Here is a 15,980-nt window from a genome sequence, read left to right as displayed (position 1 = left end):
AAGTCTAGCATGGCCTTGAGTCTTCGCCCTCCTCCCCTTCCCCTGTCGGCTTGTCTTCCTTTTCCTCCCTCCAGGACATCACGGAGCCTGATGGGTTGTTAAACATTTGAACTTCTTGGAAAAAGAATCTCAGCATTTTTAAATGTCTTTTGTTGTTGTTGTTGTTCAAAGAACATGACAGAATTGCAAATGAGCCTATAGAAGCAACAAAATGAGGTACAAGAATGAGATAGGAGAAAAGAATGGAAGGCTCAAGAACAAAGAGTTAGAGACCTTGTCTTCAGCAGAAGGGAAGGAAAAAACTGAAAGGAAACAAGTGTGAAAGAGCATTGTTCTCTGGTCCTGAATCCCTTCTAAAGGTTTTTTTTATTTTCACTTTGTAGAGTACTCTTCCTCTGTAGACTCTCTGTGCATATACACACAGGCACATCACCCTAACCCAGGCCAGATGAAAACCTTTAAAGACCCTGAGTACAGCAACGATGGCTGTGCATAGCCATGTGATATAGAAATTAAAAATAGTACAAAGTGACAAAACAGTTTTTAAATGTAATTTTCCAGAATATTAAATGCATATGTAAGTCAATATTAAAATATTTTTCTATTCTTTCATTTTCTATTATTGAAACTCCTGCCTTTCTGAGACCCTAAGCACGTGTTCAATTTGCCAGTTGAGTATTCCTTTGGTTTTCTCTTCTCTGTTCTCCACCCTACTTTCCTACTTTACTTAAAACAAGGCATCCATGCAAATCACCCCTATTCCTTTATTTACTGATGGGTTCATCTCATTTCTCTAGCCTACATTTTATTTCCCTCTTGCCAAAGACAGATGAATCTGGTGCCCTGTGAGTTAGGGTATTGCTTTATTTGAAAGGTATGTTTTATGCCTTCTATCTATAAGCCTTCTCAACTGCAAAGATAAATCTCTTTCAGAGTTTTTCGTTTATTTTTATTTCTTGGAGAATCCTCGGAGCACACATAGAATCAATTTCCTTTGCTTGAGTTCATGTGCATGCATGTGATTGAAACAGATGTAATTTTAGATAAACACCATCTAATAAATTTCTATGCCATTAGGATATTCATGTGAAAGGAAGTTAATAGGGAGCTGGAGAAGATCAAAGAGCCTTCAGACTGCTATAGGAGTATGACCCTTAGGGAAGGAGAGAGGAGGAGGAGGTGGGATACAAGTGTCTTAAATGGCTCTGCAGTTTAAGGAAAGTGTGACAAAGTTATGGGCGTCTTTGAGCCAGCGCTGGCAAACAAAGACAGCTCCCTGTTCTACAGGGTGGAGTCTGCCTTAGTATCATCCCCACCTTCAGTTTTTTGTAAATGCCACAAGGAGTTTCTTTTTTCTATTTTAATTAATTAACTTATTTTAATTGGAGGCTAATTACTTTACAATATTGTGGTGGGTTTTGCCATACATTGACAATGAGTTTCAAAGTGAACCATCCAGAGTGCTCAGAGACCACACTTCCTGGGCATTAGACATGCTTGCTTGACTTCCACAGTCTTCCCTTGTCCCTCAAAGCTGTGCTTCTCCATACAGGCTCAGGGAGCAACTCCTCCATGGTTTTATGGGCCTTTCTTCCCAAGGGAATTTCAGGAGGTAGTTAGCAGGATGAAGTATAGACCCCATGGCTGCTGTGTACCTTCGGGCTGCAGTTGGTTCTCATCCTCTCCCTTACCAACTACTCATTCTAAACTCCCGTCGTCCTGATCTACAGTCTCAGCAGTTGATTGTGGTTTATCTGATGGTATGATCCAAACCATTATACCCGAACCACTTGAAAACTTGATAGTCACATCCTTCTTGTCTGGGGACATTGCACATGTTGGTCCACAGTTACCAGGCAACACCAGGAGACATCCGCATAGATTACTTGGGTTTCTTATGTATCCTCTCAGCATCCTTTCTGTAAAAACAACCTTCCTTCCTCCTGCTGATCAGCATCTATTACTCCTGTCTCTTACTGTCTCTTACTCCTGTCTATTACTCCCTGACTCTTCTTTACGTCCTCATTCCTGAGCACAAAAGTACCCTGGTGACAGCCAGAATTTGCAGTTCACTGAACCCTTCACTCCTTTCTACAGTGCCGCTCTGATAGGACTTCTCCAATCCTGAGAACCCCTAATGGTCATTGCGGTGACATATGTGGGGCCACTTCTGCTTTCATCTTTAGGTTCCTGAACCTGTGTCCTTCCTGTTTTTTTTTTTTTTTTTTTAATAAATGTTCTGTATCCTGAGGGCTTCCCAGGTGGTGCTAGTGGTAAAGAACCTGCCTGCCAATGCAGGAGACAAAAGAGATTTGGGTTTGATCCCTGGATCAGGAAGATCCCCTGAAGAAGGGCATCACAACCTATAGCAGTATTCTTGCCTGGAAAATGCCATGGACAGAGGAGCCTGGTGGGCTACAGTCCATAGGGTTGCAAAGAGTCAGACATGACTGAAGTACTTAGCAAGCACACACATACTGTATGCTGAAGGACATTCCCCATTCTCTCAGAATAGTTCTCCTGAGCTGGCATTTCAGTTGTACCTCCTGAAAATCTGCCCCACTGAGTTTTAGTGGTATATGCTCAGTGGATATGATGTGTTGGTGGTGTATGATGTGTTCAGTGGATCTGAGGGTCATGAGTCCTTTCCTGCATCTCCTTCCATGTAAAATGTGTGCCCTGGTGAGATGCTATGCTATTGAGGATTTTATCTCCGAAGCCCTGGACAGTGATTCTGGCTGAGGCTGTGTGAGCAGGAAAGGCAAACCCATACCTGGGAAAGATCTCTGTCCCTGTGGTGATGAATCACTGAACCTTCCGTCTTCCATACAGGTGATGAGGGACTCTCTAGTACATAGAGGCCATCTGGTTCTCACTTTGGCTATTAGTGGCTTATTAACAGTTCTCCATCTCTCATTATCTTTACTTAGGTTACTGATACAATTTAGAAACAATCAGCCAACCTCCCTATCTTTGAGAGCATTTTTCTCTCCATATTTCAAATGCCTGCACCGTCATACCTGCCCCAGCACTTCCCTGCACTGGGAAATGTTCCCAGCTCATCACAGGTGAAATATTTAGCAATTGTATGATCCTTGTCCCAAGATATATCCATGCCCCACCTACCATTCAGGACAGCACCCTCTTGACCTGCTGGGTAGAGGGAAAGCCAGGACCAAATCCCATTTTAACTCTTGGTGCTATGTGTGTTAGTATGGGCCCTCTGAGAACCAGATGCCAAGATGATATTAAACATGCAAGAATGTTCTTAAGGGAAAGAGAGAGAAAAATGAAGGGAGGAGTCAGAGAGGACTGGGAGAGCCCTCAGAACCCTGTTCAAAATGTATCTGGATGTAGGTAAAAGAGACTTCCTTCAACAGGAAGAGGGGCCAGTCACCAGACCTTTGAGGACTTGTCTTTTGCAGGGAAAAGAAAACAAGGCTAGAAAGATGGAGTGTGGAGAGTGGGATGAATGAGGGCTTGATGGAATCATTGACAGGGGATGTTCCTTCCTGACGTCAGCAGATTCTTAGGAGGGGCTGTTAAGGAGAAGTTGTTCTGTTTCCCAATGCTCAGTTAGTTAATGTTAGTCGCTCAGTCATGTTTGACTCTTTGTGACCCCCATGGACTGTAGTCCACAGTCCTCTGTCCATGGAATTTCCCAAATAAGAATACTAGAGTGAGTAGCCATTCCATTCTCCAGGGAATCTTCCTGACCCAAGAACTGAACCCAGCTCTCCTGCATTGCAAGTAGATTCTTTACCATCTGAGCCACCAGCATTTGTCCAGGTGGGCCAAATTTCAGGATCCTATGGGAAGGGAAAATGCTGCATAAAAGTTGGGTCAAATTAAGGTAGCAGGCATGACATTCAGATTGGTTAGTAAGGATAAACCGTTCAGCTAACCGTATATGAAACAAGATCTGAGAAGTCTGTGTCTGGTCTTGTCATCGATAAACAAGGCGGTCACCTGTTAAGTCTTGTCTAAGTTATGTTGTTGTTCTGTCGCTCAGTCATGTCCGACTCTTTGTGACCCCATGACGCATGCAAGGCTTCCCTGTCCTTCACCATTTCCTGGAGTTTGCTCAAACTCATGTCTATTGAGTCAGTGATGCCATCCAACCATCTCATCCTCTGTCATCCCATTCTCCTCCTGCCTGCTATAGGGCAAGGCTGACTGCAGTAAGCTGTTTCACAGAACACTAAAGGGTAGGGAGTAGATTTCCTAACTATTGCTGGTTTCTAGGAACACAGGACTCAGGTGAGGTTCAGCATTGTCACTGTGATGCAAGTCTGACCCTGGGAGAAGAGAGGGTTGCGGGGAAGCATCCTAGATTGCATGCAGACTAAGGAAGTTCCAGCAAAGCAATCAGGGAGTCCTTGAATCAAAACTAGCCCACAGTGGAGTTTCTCTGCATTTTCCAGGAATGGGTCTGCCCTTGTATTCCACCCACAAACTCTGATATTGGCAGGGAGGAGCCTGTGGGAGGTGGGACACATGGAGATGGATTTCAGAGCATAGCAGCTGAGGTCCTTGATCAATTACACTTCCTGTATAAGAAGGGCTGCCAGATGCCCACTCATGGTTGCAGAGCTGGGATTCTGGATGCTGTTTTATAGTCAGAGATTTACAAGCCTGGCTTTCCGAAGCCTTCGTTAGTGACGCCTCTTTCTCAAACTGGTCAAATATCTCTGGAAATTGGAAACTGTGAGCTCCTGGTGAACAGACACAGACTTTCTTAACACTTATAAAACTCCTCATCACTTGGAATGATTTGCCATGTGTTCCTGCTTTATCCAGAACAATTGTAGTCCCTTGGACTGCAAGGAGATCCAACCAGTCCATTCTAAAGGAGATCAGCCCTGGGATTTCTTTGGAAGGAATGATGCTAAGGCTGAAACTCCAGTATTTTGGCCACCTCATGCAAAGAGTTGACTCATTGGAAAAGACTCTGACCCTGGAAGGGATTGGGGGCAGGAAGACAAGGGGACGACAGAGGATGAGATGGCTGGATGGCATCACCGACTCAATGGACGTGAGTGTGAGTGAACTGCGGGAGTTGGTGATGGACAGGGAGGCCTGGCCCGCTGCGATTCATGGGGTCGCAAAGAGTTGGACATGACTGAGCGACTGAACTGAACTGAATTGAACTGAGGCAATGTTGGAGAATAATGAATCACTATCAACATAAATACATTCAGTTCAGTTCAGTTCAGTCGCTCACTTGTGTCCGACTCTGCGACCCCATGAATCGCAGCACGCCAGGCCTCCCTGTCCATCACCATCGCCCAGAGTTCACTCAGACTCACGTCCATCGAGTCCGTGATGCCAACCAGCCATCTCATCCTCGGTCGTCCCCTTCTCCTCCTGCCCCCAACCCCTCCCAGTGTCAGAGTCTTTTTCAATGAGTCAACCCTTCTCATGAGGTGGCCAAAGTACTGGAGTTTCAGCTTTAGCATCATTCCTTCCAAGGAAATCCCAGGGCTGGTCTCCTTCAAAATGGACTGGTTGGATCTCCTTGCAGTTCAAGGGACTCTCAAGAGTCTTCTCCAACCCCACAGTTCAAACGCATCGATTCTTTGGCGCTCGGCCTTCTTCACAGTCCAACTCTCACATTCATACATGACCACTGGAAAAACCATAGCCTTGACTAGAAGGACCTTATTCGGCAAAGTAATGTCTCTGCTTTTGAATATGCTATCTAGGTTGGTCATAACTTTTCTTCCAAGGAGTAAGCGTCTTTTAATTTCATGGCTGCAGTCACCATCTGCAGTGATTTTAGAGCCCCTCAAAATAAAGTCTGACACTGTTTCTACTGTTTCCCCATCTATTTCCCATAAAGTGATGGGACCGGATGCCATGATCTTCGTTTTCTGAATGTTGAGCTTTAAGCCAACTTTTTCACTCTCCACTTTCACTTTCATCAAGAGGCTTTTTAGCTCCTCTTCACTTTCTGCCATAAGGGTGGTGTCATCTGCATATCTGAGGTTATTGATATTTCTCCCAGCAATCTTGATTCCAGCTTGTGCTTCTTCCAGCCCAGCATTTCTCATGATCTACTCTGCATAGAAGTTAAATAAGCAGGGTGACATTATACAGCCTTGACGTACTCCTTTTCCTATTTGGAACCAGTCTGTTGTTCCATGTCCAGTTCTAACTGTTGCTTCCTAACCTGCATACAGGTTTCTCAAGAGGCAGGTCAGGTGGTCTGGTATTCCCATCTCTTTCAGAATTTTCCACAGTTTATTGTGATCCACACAGTCAAAGACTTTTGCATAGTCAATAAAGCAGAAATAGATGTTTTTCTGGAACTCTCTTGCTTTTTCCATGATCCAGCAGATGTCGGCAATTTGATCTCTGGTTCCTCTGCCTTTTCTAAAACCAGCTTGAACATCAGGGAGTTCACGGTTTATGTGTTGCTGAAGCCTGGCTTGGAGAATTTTGAGCATTACTTTAGTAGCATGTGAGATGAGTGCAATTGTACGGTAGCTTGAGCATTCTTTGGCATTGCCTTTCTTTGGAATTAGAATGAAAACTGACCTTTTCCAGTCCTGTGGCCACTGCTGAGTTTTCCAAATTTGCTGGCATATTGAGTGCAGCACTTTCACAGCATCATCTTTCAGGATTTGAAACAACTCAACTGGAATTCCATCACCTCCACTAGCTTTGTTCGTAATGATGCTTCCTAAGGCCCACTTGACTTCACATTCCAAGATGTCTGGCTCTAGATTAGTGATCACATGATCATGATTATCTGGGTTGTGAAGATCTTTTTCGTACAGTTCTTCCGTGTATTCTTACCACCTCTTCTTAATATCTTCTGCTTCTGTTAGGTCCATACCATTTCTGTCCTTTATCGAGCCCATCTTTGCATGAAGTGTTCCCTTGGTATCTCTCATTTTCTTGAAGAGATCGCTAGTCTTTACCATTCTGTTTTTTTCCTCTATTTCTTTGCATTGATTGCTGAAGAAGGCTTTCTTATCTCTTCTTGCTATTCTTTGAAATTCTGCATTCAGATGCTTATAGCTTTCCTTTTCTCATTTGCTTTTTGCCTCTCTTCTTTTCACAGCTATTTGTAAGGCCTCCCCACGACAGCCATTTTGCTTTTTTGCATTTCTTTTCCATGGGGATGGTCTTGATCCCTGTCTCCTCTAGAATGTCATGAACCTCATTCCATAGTTCATCAGGCACCCTATCTATCAGATCTAGGCCCTTAAATCTATTTCTCACTTCTACTGTATAATCATAAGGGATTTCATTGAGGTCATACCTGAATGGTCTAGTGGTTTTCCCTACTCTCTTCAATTTGAGTCTGAATTTGGTAATAAGGAGTTCATGATCTGAGCCACAGTCAGCTCCTGGTCTTGTTTTTGTTGACTGTATAGAGCTTCTCCATCTTTGGCTGCAAAGAATATAATCAATCTGATTTTGGTGTTGACCATCTGGTGATGTCCATGTGTAGAATCTTCTCTTGTGTTGTTGGAAAAGGGTGTTTGCTATGACCAGTGTATTTTCTTGGCAAAACTCTACCAGTCTTTGCCCTGCTTCATTCTGCATTCCAAGTCCAAATTTGCCTGTTACTCCAGGTGTTTCTTGACTTCCTACTTTTGCATTCCAGTCCCCTATAATGAAAAGGACATCTTTTTTTGGGTGTTAGTTCTAAACGGTCTTGTAGGTCTTCATAAAACCGTTCAACTTCAGCTTCTTCAGCATTACTGGTTGGGGCATAGACTTGGATAACTGTGATATTGAATGGTTTGCCTTGGAGATGAACAGCGATCATTCTGTCGTTTTTGAGACTGCATCCAAGTACTGCATTTCGGACTCTTCTGTTGACCATGATGGCTACTCCATTTCTTCCGAGGGATTCCTGCCCACAGTAGTAGATATAATGGTCATCTGAGTTAAATTCACCCATTCCAGTCCATTTTAGTTTGTTGATTCCTAGAATGTCGACATTCACCCTTGCCATCTCTTGTTTGACCACTTCCAATTTGCCTTGATTCATGGACCTGACATTCCAGGTTCCTATTCAATATTGCTCTTTACAGCATCAAATCTTGCTTCTATCACCAGTCACATCCACAACTGGGTATTGTTTTAGCTTCAGCTCCATCCCTTCATTCTTTCTGGAGTTATTTCTCCACTGATCTCCAGTAGCATATTGGGCACCTAATGACCTGGGGAGTTCCTCTTTCTGTATCCTATCATTTTGCCTTTTCATACTGTTCATGGGGTTCTCAAGGCAAGAATACTGAAGTGGCTTGCCATTCCCTTCTCTAGTGGACCACATTCTGTCAGACCTCTCCACCATGACCCTCCCAACTTTGGTTGCCCGGCAGGCATGGCTTGGTTTCACTGAGTTAGATAAGGCTGTGGTCCTAGTGTGATTAGACTGACTAGTTTTCTGTGAGTATGGTTTCAGTGTGTCTGCCCTCTGATGCCCTCTTGCAACACTTACCATCTTACTTGGGTTTCTCTTACCTTGGCATGGGGTATCTCTTCACAGCTGCTCCAGCAAAGCACAGCCACTGCTCCTTACCTTGGACAAGGGGTATCTCCTTACCGCCGCCGTTCCTGACCTTCAACGTGGGATAGCTCCTCTAGGCCCTCCTGTGCCTGCACAGCCACCGCTCCTCATTACCAATAAATAGTGCTTTGCAGCAAAGGTCATTCAACCACCGCTCATAGAAGAACACTTTAAATACCTTACAATTTTATTTGTCAATTATACCTCAATAAAGCTGAAAAAAAAAATTCCAGGAAGCCCAGTGGGACATCTTGTCCACTGTTCTACTGAAAACTAAACAAAACACAGCTACTACTAAATCTGGTTCTTCACCTACATCTGAAAATAACATTTTTTGGAACACATCATCATCCATTCACCTTTAGTTGCTTTTGCATTGCAGCGGCAGGACTGAGTGAGTGGCATAACTACTGTAAGGCCTGCAAAGCCTGAAATACTCACTGTCTGACCCTTCATAGGAAATATCTGCCTGTCCTTGCTTTAGAGCAAGATCACAAAGAAATAGACCATCTCATATCCCAACCATGCTTTCTTCTTTTTAAAGTATGTTTACATGTGTTATTTGATTCTCATAATAATTATGAACCACTTGGCCTAACTTGACAGTTTTGCATGAATATTTAATGTCGTTGTTTGATCCAGTCCCACGTTGCCCTCCTGTTTATCCAGAGTTCTGCCTAAGTCTCAAGGGTTCTTCAGGAAATAGGTGCTGATGCTTTAGGGAGCTTCATTGTGTAAAGTGCTAGCTGCCAAGTTCTAGTTACAGTTCACTGTTTCTTCACTATACTTTTAATCTTCATGTTGGATCCTTCAAAAGTATATCGTGGGAAAGTGAGTCAGAGACAAAGATAAAGCTTTTGTGATGATGAACAGTTATCACTTGGTAATAGGGACTCAGTCCAGTTCCTCTGAACACTGTCCCAGCACTTCCCTGACATTCCAGTGGTTATGCAGTCCAAATGTAAATGGCATGGGTTGGATCCCTGGTTGGGGAACTAAGATCCTGCATTCCACAAAATGTGACCTAAGAACTTTTAAAACTTTAAAACTGAAAAGACTGTCCCACTGAGAATAAAGAGCCTGAGATATTATTTATCCTCTACATTCTGGCCCTTGTCATTTGTGAATCGTCCCTGAGACTTTAATTCCCTCTTTGACTTTTTACAGGTGAAGAAAGCCTTCAGCCAGAGTAACACTGGTGCTTGAGGTAGGGAGCCATCAGTCTATACAGGCGTGGTCCATTAAGCTGCAGCTGGCATTCAGGGTGAACCAACAGGAAAGACACTGCACTGTCTTTTGGCATTATTGCTCAGTTTCTTGAGAATCTGATAAGTTCCAAGCATCTCCCTATAAAAGGAGAAAAATTCGTGATGTAGCTTCATGTTGCTTGCCTTTTAAAAATAATTTTTATTTTTTCAATTGGCTTTCTCCTTGTAGTCAGCTTCTAACAAATTCTAAATCTCTCTCTCTCTCTCTCTCTCTCTCTCTCTCTCTCTCATCAGAGCCTTAGAATTGTAGCACCATAGAATTTCAAAGCTAAAATTGGACTCCCCCAGTTTTATTGTTTTTTCATTAGCAGATGCAGCTAACCTTAAGTTTTACAGCTTCTTTTTTTGTCACAGAAACCCCACTTAGAAAGGGAAATTGATTTAAAATTTGGAGAACATGAAAGTAAAACAGAGTCCACTCTTGAAACAGTGGCTGCATTATGTGGTTACAGATCCTATTGTCTGCCTTGCTCTGGGTGTCAAGCTGTAAGTTATGCAAGGGATTTTGCTGATCAGAGGAAAGAGAAGGGGAGAGAGCAGGTATGAAAATATACCTTCCCAGTGATTTTAACATCAGGATCTGGACATTTCTTGACCAATACATATAGAGAGTCCTGGAAACTTCCTCACACTGAAAGAAGGAATTAGATGTCCAGCGATGTGTAATGATGTATCGGGCATGACTGTCAGAGCTCATGATTTATCTACATTCTGTCCTGCAAGGCTGCCTAACTGGTCCCTTTAGCCAACCTGCACCAACCAGAGTCAGTAGATAGAGGAAAGCACACATTCTTGCAAAGGCAGGGACCCCATTGGCTTGATTTATCTCCCAAAGGAGAAAAGGGGTAATTTAAATGGTGGATTTTCCTGTCTTACATGTGTTCCTGTAACATCAGTGAATTTAGGTCCCAAGAGGGTTCCTACAGGGTGCAGGCTCTGAAGATCTGAGGTTCAATTTTGTCTTATTTAAGAAGCCCAGGATCCACTTAGTAGATGAAATCAATAAAAGGGAGGTGCTTTCCACTCTCAGATTGGAAGGTACTGGGGGACAAGATTCATAGTTCCATTTTTAGGAGATTTTTCTTTTTATGAATGTTGAAAAACAGAGCACATATTTTTTTCCTGGCTGCAGAAATTGGATCCATGTTCCTTTAGGTAAAAGGAAAATTGTTTCTCAGTATTTTTTCCTGCCTGAATTATCAAGTATAGCTCCACTGAGCATACTCCATGAGCATAGCTTCTGGGTCACCCAGTAAATGAATCACCATTTATAATGGGAAGTTAAATTACTAAAAAGTCACCAGATTCCCTTTTTAAAATTGAATCTGCTTATTTATGTTTCATAAATTATATGCAGTGTATGGATAGATTATACTTATGTTACCAAGTAATGGTAAATACATGATTAATAGATAGAACTGTGGAAAATTCTGAAAGAGATGGGAATACCAGACCACCTGACCTGCCTCTTGAGAAACCTATATGCAGGTCAGGAAGCAACAGTTAGAACTGGACCTGGAACAATAGACTGGTTCCAAATAGGAAAAGGAGTATGTCAAGGCTGTATATTGTCACCCTGCTTATTTAATTTATATGCAGAGTACATCATGAGAAATACTGGGCTGGAGGAAGCACAAGCTGGAATCAAGATTGCCAGGAGAAATATCAATAACCTCATATATGCAGATGACACCACCCTTATGGCAGAAAGTGAAGAGGAACTAAAAAATCCTCTTGATGAAAGTGAAAGAGGAGAGTGAAAATGTTGGCTTAAAGCTCAACATTCAGAAAACGAAGATCATGGCATCTGGTCCCATCACTTTATGGGAAATAGATGGGGAAACAGTGGAAACAGTGGCTGACTTCATTTTGGGGGGCTCCAAAATCACTGCAGATGGTGATTGCAGCCATGAAATTAAAAGACGCTTACTCCTTGGAAGGAAAGTTATGACCAACCTAGATAGCATATTGAAAAGCAGAGACCTTACTTTGCCAACAAAGGTCTGTCTAGTCAAGGCTATGGTTTTTCCAGTGGTCATGTATGGATGTGAGAGTTGGACTGTGAAGAAAGATGAGCACTGAAGGATTGATGCTTTTGAACTGTGATGTTGGAGAAGGCTCTTGAGAGTCCCTTGGACTGCAAGGAGATCCGACCAGTCTATTCTAAAGGAGATCAGTCCTGGGTGTTCATTGGAAGGACTAATGCTAAAGCTGAAACTTCCGTACTTTGGCCACCTCATGCAAAGAGTTGACTCATTGGAAAAGACCCTGATGCTGGGAGGGATTGGGGGCATGAGGAGAAGGGGATGACAGAGGATGAGATGGCTAGATGACATCACCAACTCAATGGACATGAGTTTGAGTGAACTCCAGGCGATGGTGATAGACAGGGAGGCCTGGTGTGCTGTGATTCATGGGGTCGCAAAGAGTCAGACATGACTGAGTGACTGGACTGAACTGATGGACACTATTCTGTTCCCAAGTTATTGATGAAGTGAGTAACGGAGACATGGAAAAATTAAGTAATTTGTGTGAGACCACGTGACAAACTGATTGAGCAGTTGGGAAGGAAATCAGTCTGTACTTTTAACCACTACACCACAGGCCCTTTGTCTGTTAGAAACTATAAGGGCAACACGCAAGGCTATACTCCATACCATCAACATTTACAATCTACCTGTCATCCAATCAGAAAAGAAATTATCTATCTTTATAAATCACTAAAGTTAGACTCAAAATGGCTTCAGCTGGCTTCCTAATCCCACTTGAGTGGTGGTGGCTGCCTGGCAGGCTGGTGGAGAACTGCTTCCAGTTGTTACAGGAAAGGCCACAGTGGCCAACCCTGCCAATTCCTCACCATAGCCCCTCAGCTCTCAATAGCTTGGTGCTTGTAGATTCTAAATGCAGATGGTTTTCTGTGGCCTCTAGTGCTTGGTAGTTGGTGTGGGCCAGGCAAGAAGGGAAGGCAGGAAGTGCTTGCCCTTATTACCCCTAGAAACAAAGGAGAATTGACAGGGATTTGGTGCAAGTACCTTCACAGAGGACAACTCTGCAGCCTTCTCCTCTTGCCCTCCCAGAGGGTTCAAGCTTGACCTGGCCACTGAACTAACCTGCTTATGAATGCTCCATGCCTTGGCTGCCTTTGGGCTTCCCAGGTGGCACAGTGATAAAGAACCTGCTTGCCAATGTGGGAGTTACAGGTTTGGTCCCTGGAACAGGAAGATCCCCTGGAGTAGGAAATGGCAACCCTCTTCAGTATTCTTGCCTGGAAAATACCATAGACAGAGGAGCCTAGTGAGTTACAGTCCATGGGGTCACAAATAGTCAAACACAAAATATTGGCTGCCTTCACTTCTCTGCCTGGACTGCCGATTTCCTTTTCCACAATGGGATCAACTCCAGATCAATTTCTTGTACTCTTATCTTTCTATCACTGTTTGTTTTTGGGGGGAGAAGATATTCTCCTAACCTAAGACAAATATCTTTAGTGGTGCTTGACTTGAACACAAAGCAGAGAAGTGGCTACAGGCCACCAGGTGCCTGCAGTCCTGAATTAGCATCAAGAAGAGAAGTCTTAGGTGCATGGCTGGGCAGCATGATGCTGCTATTTGTAAAATCAGGTGATAATAGCTATGTCACAGGTTTGCTGAAAGATTTACATGACTCTCATACATGGCCTTTCTGGTCAGCAACATCAGATCATGTTTATAAGTCCAGTTGATCCCTCTGTCCACTGACTGACCTGCAGGAAATCTGTTATCGTTTAGTCACTAAGTTGTGTCCAGCTCTTCACAATTTCATGGACTGCAACACTGCCAGGCTTTCCTGTCCTTCACTATCTCCTGAAATTTGCTCAAACTCATGTCCATTGAGTCAGCAATGCCATCTAACTATCTCATGCTCTGTTGCCCCCTTCTCCTCCTGCAGGAAGTTGTTCCTTCTCAGAAAAATGGTCAACAGGCCCAGTCAATCTTGGTGGCTCTAAGTCCTCAGGCCTTCAGGGAAAATTGTTGCCATCATGAGATGCTTAGAACAAATGAAGATGGATTAAGTTATAATGTGTGTTCCAAGTCATCCTAGATGAGAAAATATTAATGATTTTCCAAACGTGAAAGGCAGCTTATTATTGGCAAAGTATCAATATTTAAGTTTCCTGATCAGTCCAGTGACAGAGGGGACGCAACATACAAGAAGTGCTAAGGAATCCTAGGAGGTGGGGAGACTGGAAAAAGAGGAGAGAGAGAGATTAAGATCTGGCTATCTAGGCTCACTGAGCCTCAGTTTGACCATCTGTAAAACTGAGATAGCATGTGACTCCCAAGGTTGTAGCAAGGAATAAATGTTAATGCAGTTTCAGACACATGGTATTCGCTCCATGCATGCAAGCTGTATTATTAACATTATTACTATTTGGCTTTTTTCATATTTTTCATGGGGTTCTCAAATCAAGAATACTGAAGTGATTTGCCTTTCCCTCTCCAGTGGACCAAGTTTTGTCAGAACACATTGGAAAAGATGTTGATGTTGAGAAAGACTGAGGGTATGAGGAGAAAGAGACGACAGAGGATGAGATGGTTGGATGGCATCATCAACTCAATGAACACGAATTTGAGCAAACTCCAGGAGATAGTGAAGGACAGGGAAGTCTGGCATGCTGCAGTCCATGGGTTGCAAAGAGTTGGATATGACTGAGCGACTGAACACAACTATTTGGCTAAACCTACGTAAATTAGCCTTCTATCATCCACAGATTGTACTGTAGTTTGCATAAATACATCAGTTTATTTGCATGGACAACTGGAGTCTCTTATGCTCAGGAGCTCACCAACTGCGTCTCACTGCTCTGAAGTTTCCTTAGTTATGGCTGCAAGATTTACTCCCTAGTGATCCAGTGTGTTTTCTCCAACAAAGGACTCTTGTGAGAAGTCTATTCATTCCTTACTGCTGCTGCAGGATGACATTGTTTGGAGAGGAGGATGTTTTCAAGGGAATTGGCAGTACCGATTCATCCTCCAGGCCACTGGAAATCAATTAAACTGGTCTTCTTTGAAGAATCTGAGGAGCACCTGTGGTTAATAGGGTTGCTGTGGGCAGAGTAAAGAGGTGAATGTTTATACCCCTGCTTCCTAGAATTCATTGACTTAAAATGGTTTTCTTGAAGCAAAGATGAAAGAAGCTGAGGAGGAGGTTGGAGCTTTTGATGGTCTGCAGAGGCCATCCCCTTTCTCTGCTTTTCAGGATGAGGATGGCATAGCTCGTGAGTTGAGCCAGGGAAAGCTTTGCTGCAAAACCATCTGTCACTTGCTGAAGCCACTGCCTCCTGAGAGCTTGCTATGTGTATCACAGAGGTGTAATATCTCTCACAGCACTGCAATTCACAGGGATTTCTTGCAGGATGGTTCTCAGTGGTTTCGTTTTTAAATAACATTTCTATAAATATATACACACATATATATATTTTAAATTACAGTATAATTATTTTCTTTCTGTACTCTCTCTGTCTTTACACAATCAGACGCATGCGTGTGCACACACACACACACCTTTTTATAAAATAGCAATATTTGGAAAATAAGAGGAAGAAGTGTCCCAAATCCCATGACTCTAATACTCTAATACAGTATTTTTCAGTGTTCACCCTGACACTTTGTGACCTCATGGACTATAGCCCGCCAGGCTCCTCTGCCTGGCGATTCGGGGATTTCCCAGGCAAAAATATTGACGTGGGTTTCCATTTCCTCTTCCAGGGGATCTTCCTGACCTAGGGATTAAACCTGCATATCTTGTGTCTCCTGCATTGGCAGGTGGGTTATTTACTGCTAGTGCCACCTCGGAAGTCCCAGTGTTCACCAGATCTTTTTTAAAATAAATTTTTATGGTTATAAGCGTGATTTCATGTATGCTAACTTTCAGAGAATATTCCATTATAAAAAGTTGTCATGTTTCCAGACAGGTGGTATAGTTCTTATTCTGTTAGCAACATAATAATCCACGAAGTGGATGTCATCGCAGTTTTCTGCACTGTTCACTAGCACTGGACATTGAAGTTGCTTCCAAATTGCTTGTTATTGTAACTACTGTGGCAATGGGCATCTTTCTCAATGTCATTTTTCTAGCCTTTAGGCTCTTTCTTTGGGAGAGATTTCATCAGTTGGTTGATAAGACAGAATATAGGACTATTT

Source organism: Capricornis sumatraensis, chromosome 23 (genome assembly GCF_032405125.1).
Source record: "Capricornis sumatraensis isolate serow.1 chromosome 23, serow.2, whole genome shotgun sequence".
Classification (NCBI taxonomy): Eukaryota; Metazoa; Chordata; class Mammalia; order Artiodactyla; family Bovidae; genus Capricornis; species Capricornis sumatraensis.
The sequence above is the reverse complement of the archived record's forward strand: the minus strand, read 5'-3'. Positions refer to the sequence as shown.